This window comes from Trichosurus vulpecula, chromosome 8 (genome assembly GCF_011100635.1).
Source record: "Trichosurus vulpecula isolate mTriVul1 chromosome 8, mTriVul1.pri, whole genome shotgun sequence".
Taxonomy (NCBI): Eukaryota; Metazoa; Chordata; class Mammalia; order Diprotodontia; family Phalangeridae; genus Trichosurus; species Trichosurus vulpecula.
The window spans coordinates 261,646,665-261,667,908 of NC_050580.1; the positions used below are offsets into that span (position 1 = coordinate 261,646,665).

The 21,244-nt window shown below is 37.0% G+C and overlaps 1 pseudogene; it reads left to right on the top strand.

The window, feature by feature from the left end:
- Nucleotides 1-21,244, top strand: part of LOC118829923 — a 123,154-nt pseudogene that overhangs the window by 53,995 nt on the left and 47,915 nt on the right.

Consider the following 21,244-nt stretch of genomic DNA (forward strand, 5'->3'; position numbering starts at 1 on the left):
TTGAATCTTTTGTGTTTTCTTTTTCCCTGTTTATTTTTCTCTTGGGTCTTGATGTTGGAGATCAAATTTTTGGTTTAGTTCTGGTCTTCTCCTTATGAAAGTTAGAAATCCTTTTTTTTCATTGAATGGCCATTTTTTCCCTTGATGTATTATGTTTGATTTTGGTAAGTGATTCTTGGTTGTAGTTCTAGCTCCTTTGCCCTCTGGAATACAAGCTCCATGACCTCCAGTACTGTAATGTCATGGCTGTCATGTCCTTGTGATCCTGGTTGTGACTCCCCAATATTTGAATTTTCTTTCTGGCCACTTGCAGTACTTTTTTCCTTGACCTAAGAGTTCTGAAATTGGCTGTGCTGTTCCTTGGGGTTTTTATTTGGGAATCTCTTTCCTGAGGCGATTGGTGGGTACTTTCAATGCCTATTTTGCCCAATTCTAACTTTTAAAGTATTGTTTTCCCCAATTAGCATTTGTACTTTCTTTTCCATTTGGTCAATTATACTATTTAAGGAATTATTTTCTTCAGTGGATTTCTGTATTTCCTTTTCCATTTGACTAATACTAATTTTTAAGTAGTTTTCCATATTGTTGAGTTGTTTTTTTCCCATAATTCTTTTCTATCACTCATTTCTTTTCCCAATATTTCTTCTATCTCTCTTATATGATTTTTAAACTCCTTTTTGAGCTCTTCCATGAGATCTTCTTGAGCTTGAGATCCCTTCCCACTTTTCTTAGGGGGTTTTATCCATAGGTGTTTTGACATTGTTGTTCTCTTCTGAGTTTGTGCCTCTTCTGTCACCATAATAACTTTCTATGGTCAGACTTTTTTTGTTGTTTTATGCTCATACCTTTTTTTCACCTTTTTCCTTTGTTTTAAATCTGACCTTTGCTCCCAGGGTGGAAGGGGCTCTGTCTCAGGCTTCTTGTGCTAGTGACTACAGGTTTTTGCTGTTTACCTAGTGATGTTGCCCCAAGACCCATGGGGGACCCTTGTGTATGATGCTGTGTTGAGGGAATGGGGTGGGGATTAGCTAGTGCTACTGGAGGCCATAGGGGTCTGGCAGCTTACCTGGTGCTGAGCTGGGGTCCTAATTGCATTGTCTGGCATGTGCTGAGGCCTAGCACAGTATTTCTGCCTTTCCCCATAGCTACCTTTAAGCACGTGGTGGTCAGGCCTCTGGACGCTTCCTATTTGCCTAGGAATATGCTGAAGAGGGGGCCAGTGCTGACTGGTGGCTGTTTGTTTGCTTAGGCAGCCATGGGGTGGGCATCTACCTGTTTACCTGCGGCTGTGTTAGAGCAGGTGGAGGTCTGGCCACTGGAAGATTCCTGTTTGCCCAGGGCTACACTGAAGCACATGGTGGTTCTCTGAGCTAGTAGGGTCTGCCAGTCCTCCTGGCTATGCAAAGAAATGGGGGTGTCCTAGTGTTGTTTCCCTGCTCCACCCCATTAGGGCTCAGGATCTCCTCCTGGTTTGCTCAGGGTCCTTGCTGCTGGCTCGCTGGGATGGTTCCCATCCTTGGGTGCACTCCCTTTTCACCCAAGTGAGGTGGACTTTTCTTGCTGATCCTCCAAGTTTCTTGGCTAAAAGATCATTTCACCCCATCTTTTTCCTGGTTTTGCTGTTCCAGAATTTGTTTGAGGGCTCTATTTTATGGTTGTTTGGAGGTGAGTATGGGAGAGTTGCAGTGGTTTACTGCTTACTCTGCCACCTTGACTCCTAGATCATAAAAATTTACTGAAGAAAACAATTCCTTAAAAAGCAGAACTGGCCAAATGGAAAAAATCTCACTAAAGAAAATAATTCTTTAAAAATTAGAATCAGTTAAGTAGAAGCTAATAATACCATGAGATGTCATGAAAAATTAAAATAAAGTCAAAAGATTAAAAAAGAAATTATGAAATGTCTCATCAGAAAAAAATGAACTAGAAAATAGATTGAGGGAGATAATTAAAGAATTATTAGATTACTTGAAATTCATCATAAAAAGATATGACCTCATACTTCAAGAAATTATAAAGGAAACTTGGGTGGATATCTTAGATCCAGAGAATAAAATAGAAATTTTAAAAATCCATTGGTCACCTCCTGAAAGATATCCTAAAATGAAACTCTAAGGAATATTATAGAAAAAAAAAAAACAATTGCAAGTAGCCAGAAAGAAACCATTCAGGTATCATGGAGCCATAATCAGGGTCAAGATGTAGCAGTTTTCACTTTAAAGAAGTGAAGGTCTTGGAATATGATACTCTGAAAGACAAAAGATCTAGGATTACAACCAAGAATAATCTACCCAGAAAAACAGAGTATAATCCTTCAGTGGGAAAATAGATATTTAATAAAATAGAAGACTTTCAGGCACTCCCTAATGAAAAGACCAGAGCTCAATAGAAAATTTGACATTTAAACATTTAATCACAAGATTCAAGAGAAGCATAAAAAGGTAAACAAGAAAGAGAAACCATAAGAGACTCAATAAAATTAGGGCAGTTAGAACTTAGACAGAGGGCATGGGTATAAGTCAATTATTTTGGGATGATCTCAAAACCAATGAAGCATGAGAAAATGAGATGCATTGGGAGAAGGAGGAAGAAACAGATAGAATGGAGAAAATTATCCCACATGATAAAGGAAAGCAAAGAAGAGTTTTTACTGTGGATGGGGAAATAAAGGAGTTGCAGTAGGGAATGCTTGAGACTCACCTCATCAGAATTGGTTCAAAAAAGGAACAGTATGTATATGTATGTATGTATGTATGTATGTTTGTATGTGCATGTATATTTATACATATACACACATAATATAAGTGTGGAGATAGTTAGACAGACAGACAGACAGATAGATAGACAGATAGATAGATTCAGTTGGGTATAGAAATCTCTCTTACCCAACAGGGAAATAGGAGGGACAGGGATAACAGAAAGTGGGGCTGAGAAAAAGGAAGGCAGATTAACGGAAGGCAAAAGCAAAACATACTTTTGAAAAGGGACACGATAAAAAGAAAGTTAAAAGGAATAACAGAAGAAAATAAGATGGAAAGAAATACACAATAGTTATAAAAATGAATTTGAATGGAATGATTAGCTCACCGATAAAATGGAAGCAAATAGCAGAATGTATTAAAAACCAGAATCCAACAATATTCTGTTTATAAGAAACACATTTGAAACAAAAAGACACACAAGGTTTAAAAAAATAATGATGCAGGATCTATTATGCTTCAGTTGAAATAAAAAACAAAATCATGATCTCAGACAAAAAAAATAGACCTAATTAAAATAATCAGCAAACTATATTTTGATAAAAGATACCATAGATGATGAAGTAATAAAAAAATTACAGCAAGTCTCTTTTTCTGATATAGACCTCTTTTCTCAAAAATGTAGGGAACTAAGACAAATTTATGAAAATAAGAGTAATTCTATAATTGATCAATTTTCAAAAGATATGAACAGGTAATTTTCAGAAGAGGAAATCAATGATATCAATGATTTTAGTCATATGAAAAAAATGTTCTAAATCACTTGATAGAAAAATATAAATAAAATAACTCTGAGATACTCCTTCACACATAACAGAAGTGACAAATGCTGGAAGAGATGAGGGAAAATAGGTACACTTAATGGATTGTTGATGGAGTTGTGAACTTGTCCAACAATTCTGGAGGACAATATGGAACTATGCAGGAAAAGGCTATAAAACTTTGCATACCCTTTGACCCAGCAATACCACTACTAGGTCTGTACTCCAAAGAGATCAGAGAAGAAGGAAAAGGACCTATAAGAACAAAAATAATTAAGGCAGCTTTTTTCCCAGTGTCAAAAAAATGGAAATTGAGGGCATACCCATCAACTGGAGAATGGCTGAACAAATTTTGGCATAGGATTGTGATGGAGTACTATTGTGCTATCAGATACAACAATAAGGGTGGTTTCAGAAAAGAAGATAACAACACCTACATGAACTGATGCAAAGTGAAGTGAGCAAAACCCAGGGGATCCTTGTACACAGTAACAACAACCTTGTGATGATGACCATCTGTGAAAGACTTAACTACTTAACACAATGATTCAATAAAATTGTAAAGGACTTATGATAAAAAATGTCATACACTCTACAGAAAAAAACTGATAAATTCTGAGTGCCAACTGAAGTACAGTCTTCTCACTTGATTTTTCTTGCTTTTGTGATATGGCTAGGATGAAAATATGTTTTGTATGGTTTTACATGTTTAATTGACATCATATTGCTTGCCTTCTCAGTGGATGTGAGAGTGGTGTGAGGGTGGGGAAGAATTTGGAACTCAATTTTTTTTGATTCTTGTTTCTTGTAAACAAAATATTGCTGGATTCTGGTTTTTAATACATTCTGCTATTTGCTTCCATTTAATTACAAGGAAAAGAATTAAAAAAGAATCGACATCTCATCTAGCACTCGGTTCATCACCTCTCTCTGCAAGTAGTTGAAACTCATCATTAGTCAGTCTTTTGAAGTTATAATTGTTTGATGTTTTGGTTATCATTCTGAGGTTTTTCAAAATTGTTTCTTCTCATATTATTATTTAGGTCATCACAGAAATTCTCCTGGTACTGCTCATTTCATGACTCTCCTCAAGATCCTCTTTCTCCAGAAAGTAAATTAGTGAATGACTACATTCCAATCCCAATGTGGTCATTTCTGATAATTATAGATATCCTGTGATTTAATTTTCCAAACATATGATGGTCTTTGGCTAATAAAATATAACCAGGATAGACTTTCTAGACTGGCACATTATCATGCATCTCTGTAACATCATGATTTACTCTCAGAATTACTCTAGCATACCGTTCCTGTCCATATGGTGCTGGCCTATATCCAGGAGTATGTATGCTAAGCTAGAGAGGTAAACCTTAAACCTGATAGCAATCAAACTTCCAGAATACATTCATTGAGTGTGGCATCCAAATCTATGCCCAAATAGTTGACATTGTTCTCAGTTGATAATCCCACTCAGTGTCCCACTGACGTGTCCCTAGAGCAAGCAAAGCATGCTTCCTCAAGAAAAGCCAGTGATCTCATCCAACATAGTAATATATATAGTGTAAAGCTGAACTGGGTACACATAGACATTTCCAGAGTGGTAACACCTAGTTCCAAACTCTCCTAATGTTCCAAGAGATTTATGAACCATGAACATTACAAAACTAGCTGAAGACTATTTGATTCTTGAAACCTAAACCTTGGCATGCCTAGTATCAGCCTTCCTGAATTGTCTGCTACTGCCACTTTGTCCCCAGTTATTGGATACAGGGCTGACAGAATTACAACCTATAGTGATCTACTTCAACCAATACCAGGAAACACAGATTCCTTCTAAAACATATCCAAGGAGTGGTCATCCAACGTAAAATGAAGGAGAAGAAAACACATTCAGAGGAAGTTTATTCTATTTTGAGATAACTATCTGCAGAAGTATATTTTTCCTAACTACAACCTAAATTTCCTTCTCTGCAACTTCATTCATTGCTTCTAGTGCTATTCTCTTGGCCCAAAATGAATAAGAAAAGTCCACCTTCCACATGACAGTTTTTCGAATATGCAGTCACTACTCCCCACCCCACACTCTCAGCCCCTGAATCATTTCTTCAGTGGGCTAAATTTTCCCAGGTCCTGTTTTTGGTGTGGCATGAACTCGAAGTCTGAACTAATCTTGGTTACCCACCTCTGGATGCTCTCCAATTTATTAATATATACCCTACAATACCATGTCAAGAACCGAACCTTGTCATTTCAAATTTGATATGATTACTGTAGGAAACAATAGAACAATAACCTTCTTATTACCAAAATATGTCTTGCTTTATATAAAGTTCGCATTAGCTTTCTTTATTGCTGAACCATAGATCTGCTGTAGAGAAACTGCTAACTGGCCATGCCTAACCATCCAGTTTTCAGTTCACTTTTTCAACCCAAGAGTAAGACATCACATTTCCCCCTATTATATTTCATCTCATTAAAGTCAATCCAATGTTGTAGCCATACAACCTATACCTATAGCTAAGGAAATATTTATAACTATGACTATCAAGAATCATATATCTATATGTACCAGACTCTGTTTTCCAGTAGGTCTAACTTCATGTCATTTAACAACAAATAAAATAATCTTGAAAAAGTGCTTTACATATATCATATCATTTAATCCTCTCAACAACCCTGTGAGGTAGAGGATATCATTCTCTCCATTTTACAAATAATGCGACTGAGGCAGGGAGAGGGTGACTTGACCAGGGTCACATGGCTAGTGTCTCAGGCAGAATTTGTACTCATGTCTTACCAACTTTGAATCCAGCAATTTATTTATCCTACTACCTTATATGAATGTATTTTATGCTTGTATCCATTGTGTTGATTTTTTTTAAAAAAAAGTTAAATATTGAAGGGTTAATACAGCTCCATAGGCTGCTCCATTAGAAAATATTTTCCTACTTAAAATTGAGTTATTAATAAAAATTCTTTCAGTGTAGTCCTTATATAAGTTCCAAATCCATCTAATTTTCTTTGATCTTGTTCACATACATCTTTGCAGTTTTCTAAGAAAAATAGTATGGGATATTTATCATGCCCAATGAACCCTAACTTATAAAAATGAAAAACACTTGAAGATTTCTAAATGACAGTATGTCAGGACCTAGATGAGACCAGATTCCCTCACAAACATAGCAGTAAACTCCAAAAATGTATCAGAAAGGAGAGAGAGAGAGAGAGGGAGAGAGAGAGAATGAGAATCAACTAGAAATTCCTCAGTACGGTCCAGAACTGCACAAGATGGCTGTAAGAAGCCTTTAGAAGCCCTGGAAAAGAAACAGGGTGGTGGAAGATCCAATGTAAAACATAGCAGCAGACAATTCTGAAGGTGGTCCTTGATCCCCAAAGGAGAGAAGTCCCAAACGTCACACAGCATACTATAGCCGTAGAGCTGAGGCAGGAATGATACCTGGAGCAGCATCGTGAAAACCAGAACCAGAATAAGCCTCCAGGAAGTCCTTCCCAAACTTAGAACCTGGGAAAGCTGGGCCTGAACTAAAATGATGGTGTGTCAGGACCTAGAGGGGACCAGATTCCCTCACAAACATAGCAGTAAACTCCAAAAATGTATCAGAAAGGAGAGAGAGAATGAGAATCAGCTAGAAATTCCTCAGTCCAGTTCAGAATTGCACAAAATGGCCATAAGAAGCCTTTAGAAGCCCTGGAAATGAAACGGGGTATTGGAAGATCCAATGTAAAACACAGCAGGAGACTATTATGAAGGTGGTCCTTTATCCCCAAAGGAGAGAAGCCCCAAACTTCACTCAGCATAATGTAGCCATAGAACTGAGGCAGGAATGATAGCTGGAGCAGCATCATGGAAACCAGGACCAGAATAAGCCTCCAGGAAGTCCTTCCCAAACTTAGAACCTAGGAAAGCTGGGCCTGAACCACAACAGGAGATGAGACAAAAAATTCCTGCTGAAGATGGGGCCTAGTCTTAGCCATCATGCTCAGGACCAAGCAGGGCTTTCCAAACCATCCAGAAGCACAGGTCTCTGAAACCAGAAACTGATGTTGTCTATCTATAAGGACAGCCCATTGCGCTACATATAGGGGAATACCCTCTCCTTATGGGATCCTTCTCTCTTCATATGGGATCTAATCTTATAGAAGGAAGCTAAAAAGTGGGGTCAGGGATCTGTAGTGATGGGACCCAGGCAGAGGCATGATAGAGAAAGTCAGGAAAGTGAGGAGGGGAGCATACAGAAAAATTAAGACATGGCTGGCCTGTGCATTTTCCTTAAAATCAAGGTTCTAGGACAAAGTAGCCAACCAGAAGAGGGCACTAGGGCAGACAGTACTTTCAGTGTGTGAAATTCAGGAGTGGAGTGAACTTCCAGAGTGAGGAAGCTTCTGTGCTACTCTGGAAAACGTCAAGGGATTCAGAAGTGGAGCCTCAAGGGAATTGTTTCCACATAGTGATACTACCAATTTCTGATAAGGTACTCCTTGGAGCCAAATGTGGCTACCTAACATTCATATTATAAATATTATTATCACAACTGAATTTACAAAACAGAGCTCCCACAAGGTTCTGGGTGTTCTGCATTAGCAAGAGATTTTGTGATATAGAATCTCTTCTTGGGTTTTCTAACAATGCACTTGTATATTTACATTTCTTTTATATTTCCTCAAATGCACTGTGACACAATGGAAGGCTCTGGAGTGAGAGGATTTGTGTTGAAAGCCTTCCTTTTGTCCTTTATTGCCTATACAATATTAATCTTCTCATACTTCTGTTTTCTGACTCTAAAAGAGGGGAATTGAACTAAATGGCCTCTGAGATCACTTCGAACTCTAGAACTATGATCCTCTAATTTAACATGTCCTTGATTAGCAAATACAAGAATGCTGACATAGTACAGTGCTACGCACATTTACCTTTGCCCCCATTTTCTTCTTGATTTTTCTATTTGTGGCCTAGCTCTGACTCAGTTGTAGAGGGAAAAAATACTGAGTGAATAGCTGAGTGTTGGAAGTATTGTAGATTTTCTAAGGCCTTTGGGAAATGAGTTTTTCAAGGACTTTGTTTAGAGTTTTCTTGGGAGTCCTGCCAGGAATGAGAAAGGAGGAAAAAAAAGTGAGCCTGCAAAATTGATTCAATGCACCTGACTACAATACAGTGTACCAACTTAAGGGTGATTTAGAACATTTGTTTAGGAGCTTAAAGGGCTATGTGTGTGGGTGGGGAAATGTGTATGGCTTGCTCTCTAAGGATACCTGACTCCTGCTCCCCTGCCTCTTCAAAGCTGTTGAGAGTAATTCAGAAATAGAATTGTGAAAAGAAAGTAAAGTAAAACTTCTTTCATTTTCCCCCTCCAGGAAGTTTGTTATCTGGAATGTATGAGCCATGCACTCCAAAGATGGAGGGGAAAACAAAAAACACAAACTTTGAAACCATGTACTTTTGTACACAGAAAGTCTAGGTTTAGAGGGCCACATAACCTTAATGTGAGGATGATTTTGTTTGGTTGTTTCATGTCCAATGCTTCATGACCCCATTTGCAGTTTTCTTGGCAAATATAACAGAGTGCTTTGCTACTTCCTTCTCCAGCTCATTTTACAAATAAGGAAACTGAAGCAAACAGGATTAAGAAACTTGCCCAGGGTCAGATAGCTAGTAAGTGTCTGAGACTGAATTTGAACTCAGGTTTTCCTGCCTCCAGGTGGGGCATATTACCCATGCACCTAATATGAGGAGAACACGTTTTACGTTGGGCAGCTAGGTGATGGAGTAGAGTGTGGAGCCTAAAGTCAGGATAGACTCATCTTCCTGAATTCAAATCTAGCCTCAGACACTTATGTGGCCCAGGGAAAGTCACCTAACCCTGTTTGCCTCAGTTCCTCCTTAGTAAAATGAAGTGCAGAAGGAAATGGCAAACCACTCCAGTATTTTTGCCAAGAAAACCCCAAGATGGGATCACAAAGAGTCGGACATGACTGAAAAATGGCTGAACCATAAAGTTTACATCTTTGCGTATTCGTATGCCTTGCCTTTTGATTATTTCCCATTTATGCTGAACATTACTTGTTTGTACATAGTTGCTTGACTGTTGTCTCGCTCATTAGACTGTGAGCTCCTTAAGAATAAGGATCATCTTTTACCTTCTTTTTGTAATCCCAGTTCTTAGCACAGTGGTTGGAACATAGTAAACACCTAAAAATGTTTAGTGTATGTCTGATTGATTGGCTCAAAGCCTGGAAGTATTTTGTTAGTTGTATGAACAAAATAAAGCTATGGATGCAGCCAAGGAAAGTAGATAATGGCTTGCAATTCCCTATTGTATTCTTGTGCACTTTCTCCCTCCCATTCATTTTCATGTGAGAGAAAAAGTGTTTTAGGGTTGAGAAACCTGAGGGCTACAGAGCCTGGAGATTCTTCAGTTGTTCACTGGGAAAGGTGGGCTCTAAACAGATATGCTGACTGGGAGTAGCTCAGAAATTCATGACTGCAAGGAGCCATAAAGATTTTCCAACTCCAAATTAGAGTAATTAACCTGACCTTTTGTCAGCAAGAAGAAAATGTTAAAAGAAAAAAAGCAGAATGAAGCCTGAAAACTCTAATTGTTGGGAATGCTCTGTGTTCCAACAAGTTTATCATCTTTTATAAAGAGAAGAAACACTCATTCTAACCAAGTCTGGGAGAAACAGACAAACCCTTCTCCTTAGGATGTATACATTTGAGGGACAGTGTGCCCAAGGCTTAAGAAGCATAAAATAGTGTAATAATTTTTTTTTTTTTGGTTAGGCTGTTTAATTAAATTCCTTCCCTTTGAATTGTGTCCTCCTATTATTGGCAAACACAGTAATGGGGGCTGTGGTTTAGATGCAGGGGTGGTGAAGCTATGGCCTTCTAAGTCCTTGGGTGTGGCCTTTTGACTGAGTCCAAGTTTTATGGAACAAATCCTGTTTTTAAGGTGATTTGTTCTGTAATGTTTGGGTTCAGTCAAAGGGCCCCACTTGAGGACCTAAAGGGCCACATGCGGCCTCAGGGCTGTAGGCTCCCCATCCTTGGTTAGAGTAAATGAAGATCCACAGAGTAGCTTGAACCCAGAGAATACTTGCTTAGGGCCTCCATTTTGTGGGCTGCAGGCTTTGCCTAATGGAAATACTTTAAATGGATTTAAAGTTGAAAGAGACCTTAGTAATCATCTAAATGAACCACCTCATTTTAAAGATGAGGATACTGATATGTGGAGATGTGAAGTGACTTTCCTCTGGCTACAAAGGGAATAGTCTGAGATTCCAAGTCTACTGGTAAGTAATCTAATGCGCTTACCACGATACAACATCACTGTATTTTCTAAATTATGCACTAGATAGCAGAGGTAGCCATGAATAATTTTCAAATAAACAAATCCATTTGGAAAAGCAAAAAAATGGATTTAATTACCTACATAATTGTTTCTCCCCAGTACTGATATTGTATGGCTCCAACTCTCTCTGGATCCATAAAATATATGTCTATTTTATTTGTTTGCCTCTTCTTTTCTCCTCTCTTCTGCTCTAGCCATTGCTTGGTATTACGATCTTTTTAACCAAAAATTTAAGGTGAAGGTGAATTTTAGATAACTCAACTCATCAGCAATTTTAAAAGATGGAGTTATGAGTTTGGGAGTCAATAATATCTCTTAGTGAGGGCCTATTTGGTATAACTAAAGTGACTTTTTTGTCATAACTTCCTCATGGCCAAGGTACCCACCGATGTTCATTCCAGTTGACATGCATTCCAGTAGAGCTTCTAGGATTGTAGTTCACCCCTGTAATTTCTTTGCAGCATTTATTTGAAAGTTCTTTTCCTGCACTGCATTATTCGTCGCTATGATAGATAACTGGATTTCTAGTTATCACATTGTAAAGAGATCTTGTCTGTTGCAGAAACAAGCTTGTGTTGCATTCAGTTGAAGTTCATCATCAAACCTCTCTGTGTCAATACCAGCATCCCTGTCACGAAATAAAAATTCCTACCATGGCAGGTCCGCTTCTGGATCACTGCCTTGTCACAGCAGAGGAGCTTGCATATCTCAGATGATAAGCTTCTTATTGCAAAATTTAGACTTAAATTGAAGAAAGTTAGGAAAACCATCCGACCAAATAAAGATTACCTAAATAACATCCCTTGTGAATATGAAGTAGAAATGATGGATGGAGTTAAGGGAGTAGATCTGGTAGACCGAGTGCCTGAAGAACTATGGAAAGAGGTTGGTTTCCAATATTATTTAGAAAACAACAAGAAAAAGAACCACAAAAAATTCACAAAGAAAAAGAAGCACAGGAAAGCAAAATGGCTATCTAATGAGGCTTGATAAATAGTTGAAAAAAGAAGAAAAGTGGAAAGAAAAGGAGAAAAAGAAATATGTACCCAATCGAATCCAGAATTCCAGAGAATAGCAAGGAAAAATAAGGTTTTCTTAAAAGAGCAACACAAATATAGAAAGATACAATAGAATACGAGAGATAAGAGATCTCTTCAAGAATATTAGAGGTATCAAGGGAGCATGCAAAAATAAGCATGATAAAAGAGAAACATGGTAGGAACTCAACAGAAGTAGAAAAGAATAAGAAGAGGTGGCAAAAATATACACAGCCATGTAAGAAAGATCTTAACATCACTGATAACTACGATTGCGTGGTTACTGATCTAGAGGCAGATATCCTGGAGAAAAAAATCAGGTGAAGGCTAGCGGGATTGATGGAATTTTTCTGAGCTATTTAAAACCCTATAAGATGATACTGTTAAAGTGCTACACTCGATAAATCAGCAAATTTGGAAAATTCAACAATGGCTACTAGATTGGAAAAGATCAGCTTACATCCCAACCCTAAAGAAGACCAATGCCAAAAATATTCAAATTACCAATTTTGCTCATTTCACAGGCTAGCAAGGTTGTGCTCAATATTCCAAAAGCTATGCTTCAGCAATATGTAAACCAAGAATTATCAGAAGTGAAAATTGCGTTTTGAAGAGGCTGAGAAACTAGAGACCAAATTGCCAACAATTGCTGGATTATGGAGAAAGCAAGAGAGTTCCAGAAAAACATCTACTTCTGCTTCATTGACTACTCTAAAGCCTTTGAACGTGTGGATCACACCAAAATGTGGAAAATCCTCAAAGAGATAAGAATGCCAGATCATCTTATTTGTCTCCTGAGGAACCCGTATGCAAGTCAAGAAGTAGCAGTTACAACCAAACATAGAACAACTGATTGCTTTAATATCAGGAAATGAATATGAGGCCACCTTATGTTGCCACCTTCTTTATTTAACTTATATGCAGAGTACTTCATATGAAATACCAGTGTGGACAAATCAAAAGCTATAATTAAGGCTGTTGGGAGAAATATAACAGTTTCATATATATACATGATACAACTTTCATATATATAGATGATACCACTGTGATGGTTGTTCTTTACTTTGTCAGAATTATTCTTAAGCTATAGCATGCAAAAATGAACATAGAACTCCAAATTCAGGTACCTGCTCTCACTCAGTGGTTCTGAAGCTTTTTTGATCTCAGGATTACATGTGTATACACACACACACACACACACACACACACACATATATACATATATGTATATATATACACACTTATATGTGTTGTGTATATATGTATATATCTGTGTGTATATGTATATGTGTGTATATGTATATATGTATGCACACACATATATGCATATGTACTATATATACACATACATACATATACACATGCATACATGCATATATATATATATATATATATACACTTTGAAGAGCTTTTATTTATGTCAGTAATATCCCTCCAAATTTACTGCATTCAAAATTTAAAATGTCTTAATATTATGATCAAAATAATTTGTCCTCAGTGACTGAACCCCTTGAATGGATCTCAGGGATACCAGGGTATCCTCAGATCACTTTGAAAATTGCTGCATTACTCTGTTAAAGCTGTTTAGAATATAGTGTTCCATTGTGTTAGCTTTTCTTCCCAATTTTGTGTCATCTGCAAATCTGGTAAGTGTGCCAACTGCACCTTTATGCAAATCAATGATAAAAATGGCACAGGGCATGGAAACCTCCTGCCTCCAGACAAAGCTATCCTATGTTCAAGCTGTTATTGAAAAATGAAATACTCATATTCTAGTCATTCAACTAATCCCAAAGTCATTTAAGTGCATCATTGTATAGTATGAATCTTTTCATTTTCTCCATAAGAACAGTATGATATAATTTTTCAAAGACTCTACTAAAATCTTGGTAATCCATAACATTTCTTTTATCTACTAGTTTAGTAAATTTCAAAAAATGAAATGAATTTTCATTTGCCATGACAATCTTGACTTAGCTATACTGTCTCTTTGTATCGAACACTTCTTTTTCTAGATGCCTGTAAAAATCACCTTAGTGATTTATTTTAGAATTTTTACAGGAACTAAATTCAAGCCCATCAACCGACTTAAAGATTCTTCTATTTTACTTTTTTTAAAATGAGATAATTTCCTTATGTCTGTCCTGTATTACCTCTCCTATTCTTGATGGTCTTTCAAATATCACGAACAGTAGCTCGGCAAGCATATATGCCAGTTCTTTTAGTATTCAAGGTTGTATTTCCCACTAATTTTTTAGTACCGGAAAGTGTAATTAATCTGAGCTAGGGGACTTGAATCCATCCAGGTTAGCTAGGTACAGTTTTATAATCTTCTTACTTGGAGACTAACTCCCCTCTAGTCAATTGTTTTTCTTTAATTCTTAACAAACTCTCCCACATTCTTATTTTTCCACCAACAGTCTTCTTCCCCTTTGCTTTATTGAAGTGTGTTTAGCTTTATGTCATATTATTTCCCTTGATGTGGCTATGATCCAGCTGAAATGAGTGATTTTCTGTCCCCTAGAATGTTTGGAACTTTGTTGGCTCATGGGATCATGGGTTTAAACTGGGAAGAGGTCATTATCTATTTTATTGTATTTTTTCTTTAATTTGTAGCTATTTCATTTTAATCTGGTTCAGGCCATACTCAATGTTCCCTACAGTGAATGTGATGCCTCTGATCTAGTCCAACACCTTCACTTTACAGATTAGAGAACTGAGTCCCTGGGAGATTAAGTTACCTGTCTAAAGTTAATAGGAGAGTAAGCAGCAGTCTTCAAATCAAAACCAGATCCTGTGACTAAGGAACCAGAGTTCTTCGTCTGCTGTATATTGTTGATTTTTTTATCACGCTTAGTCACAAATGAACCAGCATGTTGATGTTTGGATTCTCTGCAGAATCCCTCTGGGAGCAAAAGGGTAATAACTGCTTAGCACAAGAAAGTGTAGATAGCCTACTATCTACACTGACCAAAAGAAAACGGTAAATATTCGCAGATCCTTTGAATAAGACTACTTATTGAAACTGTCTTAAATAACTAAGTGGCAACTATCCTGTCTGAAATCATTTATCTTGCTTTCCATGCTGCGCATCATGTGCATTAATTCTAAATGCAACATAGACAATTGTATCAGTGTTTAGGGAAGGTTCCCCAGCACTGGTTTAGCATCTGTAAATGGCACAAGATCTTTTGTACTCTAGAACCTTATAGAAGAGAAGAGTAGATACTTAGTTTTGCTCTGTGTTGTCCCAGAAGAGTTTTACCCACTAGTGTCTTCAACTTGATCATTATATATGGGGAATAAACCTTCCTTCTGTCCATCTGTTAAATGCCTACCCATTCTCTCACGTACACTTCAAAAGCTACCTTCTTTATGAAGCCTTCTCTGACCCCTGTTCGATGAAAACTGGAATCTTCCCAGACATGCTATAACACTTCATTTAAGAACACTCACTAAGGTATTTATTATATGCTACTGCTTATTATTGTCTATTATTTCTCTATATGTCTCTTGTCCCTTCAAGATTTTAAGATCGTTAAATGCAGTTGCCAAGTCTTATCTAAATTTTACATCTCTTCCAGCACCTAGGGATCTGCTCAGCAGAGTTGTTTAATTAATTGAGACTGAAATTCCTCCGAGGCCACACCCCTCCCCTTGCATTCTCTTTCTTAGCAGTTATTTCTTCCATTCACTTCAAGTCACAGAACCAGAATGAAGAGTTGAAGAGTTCCCATGCATCTTGGTCATTTTTGACAGTCTCAGACTATTCCACAGCTTGTATCCTTCAGTCAGATTTTTCTCTTGAAGTCCATAAGAGATACTGTCTCATCCTTTTTGTTGTTATCTTCTCATGTCTGAGTAGGGCTGTAGAGCTTGATTTGGCACACTTCTCTCTACTCTATCCCTGCTGTCAACCCTGGGGATTTTAGCATTCATATCAATGCCCCCTATAAATTCCTAATGGCACAATTTCTCAGTCTCTGTAACTCTACCATCTTTACATCACATTTTATGGTGTTGGTTCACCAAATATTATATCTATAGTCTTTTAATTTGGAGCTCCAGAATTCAACCCAAATTTGTATACAAGACATCTCTACTTAGGTATCCCACTGGAACCTCAAGATCAACATGCTCCAAAGTTATTATTTTAATATTTTACCCTCTATTTTTGTCATGTTGGAAGACTTAGTATTATCTTTCCCTTTTTCTTCAAATTACTCATCCAATTAGGTATTGTATCCTGTCAATCACACCTCTATAATATTTCTTATATACAGCACATTTTTCTATTTCCACTGCAGCCACACTAATACAGGTCTTTATTACCTTTTCCATGGATATTGAATAATTTATCAAGTCTCTCTATTTCTACTCTTTCATATTGATTGTCTTAAATACTGATACCAGACTAGTAGTCCTTATGTACAGATCTAGTTATTTCAGAACTCCTCAAAGTTGTTAGTGGCTTTTATTTCATAAAATACCTTTGCCTTGCATTCAAGGTCTTTGACAATCTGATGCCGTTCTACTACTGTGTGATGCATGCTACAAACCAAATTGGACTATTCTCTACCATTGTACCATTCTACTATTTGTGGCCTCCATGCCTTATTCCCCTTTTTCAGAATGTCTCCCTTTCCATTATTAGCCATATTTCAAAACCCAAGTGAAATTCTTTCTTCTCTAAGGAGACAACTACAAATGCATGATTATACATACATACACACACACATACATACATACATACATATATACATACATATATATGTGTGTACATATATATATATACATATTACATATATATATATATAACATATACAAAAATAAATGCAAGGTCATTTTTTAAGGGAAAGTAGTAGCTGTTGTGGAGATCAAGAAAAATCTCATATATAGAGTTATTTTTGATTTTGGTGGAAATTAGGAATTCTATGAGGTAGAGGAGATGAGTGCTTTGTAGAAATGGGGGATAGCCAATTCAAAGGCATGGGCATGCATGCATAAGAAACAGCAAGAGCAATTTACATAAAAGTGAAAAGTGGTTAAGACGGGAAGGTAGGTGGAAACCATATTGTGAGTGTTTTAAATGTCAAGCAGAAGAGTTTATATTTGAATGTGGAGTTACTAGCAAGCTGCAGAGACCTTTTCAATCAGGGAGTAACATAGTCAGATCTGTACTGTAGGAGTATCACTTTGGCATCTGTATAGAAGATGCAACGAGAGTAGCCAGCTTTTTCTAGGAATTTGGCTAATAAGGTGAGGAGATAACTCGAGACAATGATAGATTAATTGATAGGTTTTGTTTGTTCACTTGTTTTTGCTATTTATTTGTTTTTTAAGTTGAGGAGAACTAGACTTATTTGTGAGCAATGGAAAACAACAAATGAAAACTTAAAGAGTTTGTGGAAACAATCTGCCCAAAGAGAGAAAGAGAAAGGATGCATGTATGTAAATTCTATGTAAAAGATTTGGCCTTGTGGAGGTTAATGCCCATTCTTCATCAGAGATAAGAGGAAATGAGAAAATGGCAGATGTCAAGGAATTTTGAAATATCTTCCTAAAAAAACCCAGGCCCAAAGACCCTTTCTTACCTCTTTTTAGAAGACTTACTACATATTCTCAAGTATATGTCTTACCATTCTCATAAACCATCCACTCCATAAGGAATATATCTTTGTTATCTATACTTGCTATTTCCCTACCTCCTAGAGCAATGTGCACCAAACATATATTGCAGAAGGGTCTTGGTTCTTTTAAATATATTGCTGATCTTCTAAAACTGCATGTAGTAAGCTTGAGAAATAGATTATAGTTTCATTTGAAAACACTTTTTCTTTGCTTGCCTTCTGAAATAACCTATTAAATTCTTCACCATGGGCAAAACAAATGATTATATTCCATATTCTGGAAAGATAATGCAACATGTAATAAAGAAAATGTTTATATTCTTTCATGGCACAAAACGTATTTTTCCATTCATGCTGCTATAGATTTTAAATAAAAGTGGTGGTGATAGTGGTAGGGGTGAGTAGGTGAGCAGAAAACTTTATGGTTGATGAAAATAAGGAATATTTGTATATTACTTGATCAAGATCATCATGTAGAGCCTAGAGGAAGTTCAAAGTTTTTAGTCCTTCACTCCCACCCCCATCATTGTGCTAAATTGCAGGCAGAATTCTATCTAAATAACAACAAAAGGTAAATTGCCTAAATGATTTTGGATTAATAATTCCAAAGGTCATGCACTATTTGGTGGTCTTTTATTATTTTACATTTTATATGCTCATGAAATTATATTTTTAGAAGATATTATATTTATATTTAGTTATATTATGATATGATAATTATTTCATTATTAAATCATACCATTAAATTATAATTTATAATTATTATACTATTGTATTTGTTATTTTATATATGATAATATATTATCATATTTTACATCCTTATAATCTTTTAGCTCATGTCTGATCTAGATACCTCCTGTTCTAAAACATGCCTCTTCCCTCATGTAACAATTCTTCTTGCTGCTACTGTGGCTGTGTAAGGCCAATAACACTAGCACACAGGAGGGCTGGCAGCACAGGTTCTTTTATCTGCTTTTCTAAGGAAAGCAACTTGAAGGGGTTTACAATCTCATTTTAATTATACATACATATATCATTCACTTAGTTCAGGGGAAAAAGTCAGCACCCTGAACTTCAGAGCAAATACAAACAGAAATTACAAACAGAGAAAATATAAATAGAGCAAATAACACAAATCAACAAACAGACTTCTAGCTGTCTGACCAAAGCTATACATATATAGTTACCAGAAGCACCAACATCTGGGTTTTCAAAGCCAGGGGGCTCCTTAATGGCTACACAGAGTCTCCACACCAACACTCTTCCAATGAGTGAGCGCCCAAGCAAAACCTCTCCTCCTGCAGTTCTGAGAGTGCTAGCTTAATGGCTACCCTCAGAGTATATATACCCTTTTTCAGGACCCAAGGCCTTCATACCTCTTGAGGGCTTCACACCTCTCATAACCTAATTAGCAAAAGGATGTGGGCCTTTCTACAAACAAAGGTAAAACTCATTCAAAGGCACTTGATTGCCTTAGTGCTGAGAAGCACTCCAAAACAAACAACAATAAAAAGTCCCACTTTACCTGACATTACACCACATGAAAGAGTCAGTCATGGGGCAGCTAGGTGGCACACTGGATAGATCACTGGCCCTGGAGTCAGGAGTACCTGAGTTCAAGTCTGGCCTTAGACAGTTGATACTTACAAGCTGTGTGACCCTGAGCAAGTCGCTTAACCCTGATTGACTCACACAAAAAAAGAGTTAGTAATCCTCATAATAATTATTCAAATGGCTAAAAGTTATCAAATCTCACACTGTCTTTTACCCTCTGTGAATTTCCATCTGTTCTCCTCCAACCACCAACCTGCTAGCATATTTTTGTGTCTCTTCCCAAGTCCCATTTTGCAAACTTCTGTCTATTCTGATCTTGTTGTCCCTGAAGTTATTCCTTTAGTTCATAGATTTATCTATGTGACTTATTAGAGAAACAGTAGTATCACCCATTCTCTTCTCATTAAAGGTGAAAGACAAGAGAAATGGGTCAGCAGATTGGGTAGAATCAGGCCAAGTAGTTTCATAAACAGCTCTATGACCTTTGACTTCATGGTCCCATTGGCCTTCCTGAGACTTGGCAGAAATGAACATGCAGCCTCAACCTCTGGCTCGTTCTGTCGATGAGCTTGAGGATTATCACCTCCTCATAGTCCTTCTGGGTGGTCTTCCAGCTACACATAGGAAATCAGTTCTTTCAGTGAATCATTCTAAGTGTATACATTGACATTTACCATTGGACTGACAGTTGAGCAACATTAATACAGGAAAACATGGCAAAGCTTATTCTGATACCACTTTATCTGCTTGAGCCCAATTTAAACACTTACATGAACTTTCGATGTCTATCTTTTTCCATTTCTCTCAATTTCACAGTGGATTGTGTCAGAGGAAAAAAATATACCTAGCCTTTTCTCCAACCCCCAGCATGCTGTCAGGTAAGGTGACTCTCTGTTAGTTAGGTTTATGTAATGTTTAACAGCAAGACCAGCCATTCCTAGAGAAAAAATATTAAAGGTTAATGAAGGTGTCCTGGGTTGGACACACAGCCTGGTTGTTCATACCACTAAAACAATGGGCTAAACTTTATGTTCCATCCATGTGTGAAGGCCATCTTTGGAGAAAAAAAATTCTGTCTCATAACAGAAACTAGATTTTTTTTTCAGTGTGTGGGAGGTAGAGGAGAAGAACACAGCAGGCTTAACAGACCTTTTCCTACTGCCCTCTGATGTCCTTTTGTGCGTTGTGGTAAATTAATGGGCATAGGGTTTGCCAACCATTCAAGTGAAATTTTCATTCCAGATAAAATGCTAAGCAGTGAATTGAAATCATGACTGGGCCAACCATTCTCTCTTACCGATAGTAGAACAGCTGTCCTAGGGAAAGAAGGTTTCAGTAGCAATCATATGAAACATACTATAAAAGTTGAAAATACACAGGCATATCATTTGTTGGTAAAACAGATTTTAAAAAATTATTCTCTTCCCATGATCCAGTGGATATGTAAACCGGGGACACTTATTTAAAAGCACCAAAATATGGCATTAAAACTCAAGAAAAGAAAAGTAAATGTACCACAGAGCAATAAATTAAAATCAAGACTGTTGAAGCGGCAGATGCTCTCTGCAAGCAAAACAATACCACATATTCATTAATCATAGACTCATAGCAACAAGAGATGCAAAAGACCTAACAGACCATGAGGTCCATCCTCTTGCACTAGGGAGATGGGCTCCACTGACAAAAGCATCTTGCTATTTCACTAGCATTTTTAAATGATTAAAGTGAAAATGTTTCCACTGCTTCCCAAAGGAGCCCATTCTATATTCAAAAAGAAGGGAGAAAACTGGTTGGAACAGTTTACGTATTTGGGCTAATAAACATTTTCTGAAAATCAAAACTTCCTTAGGATTTTTTATTCAAGCATTTACAATTCTCTTACTTGTTTGGAAAACTTATATGGTAGTTTTATTTGAATAAGAGTAAATTTTATAACTATATTCAGATGTACTTTTATACTTCAAACCATTTTCAGAAATGACGACGTTGATGACATTCCAGGCTATGTAGATGTTTAGCAAAAGTAAATAAAGAATACTGAGTCATTTTCCTTACCAAAGACTTCTCTAGTGCCCCCTTTAGTTTACAACATTATTCACAGAGAATCCATGTCAGAACTTTTGCATAGCTGAACCC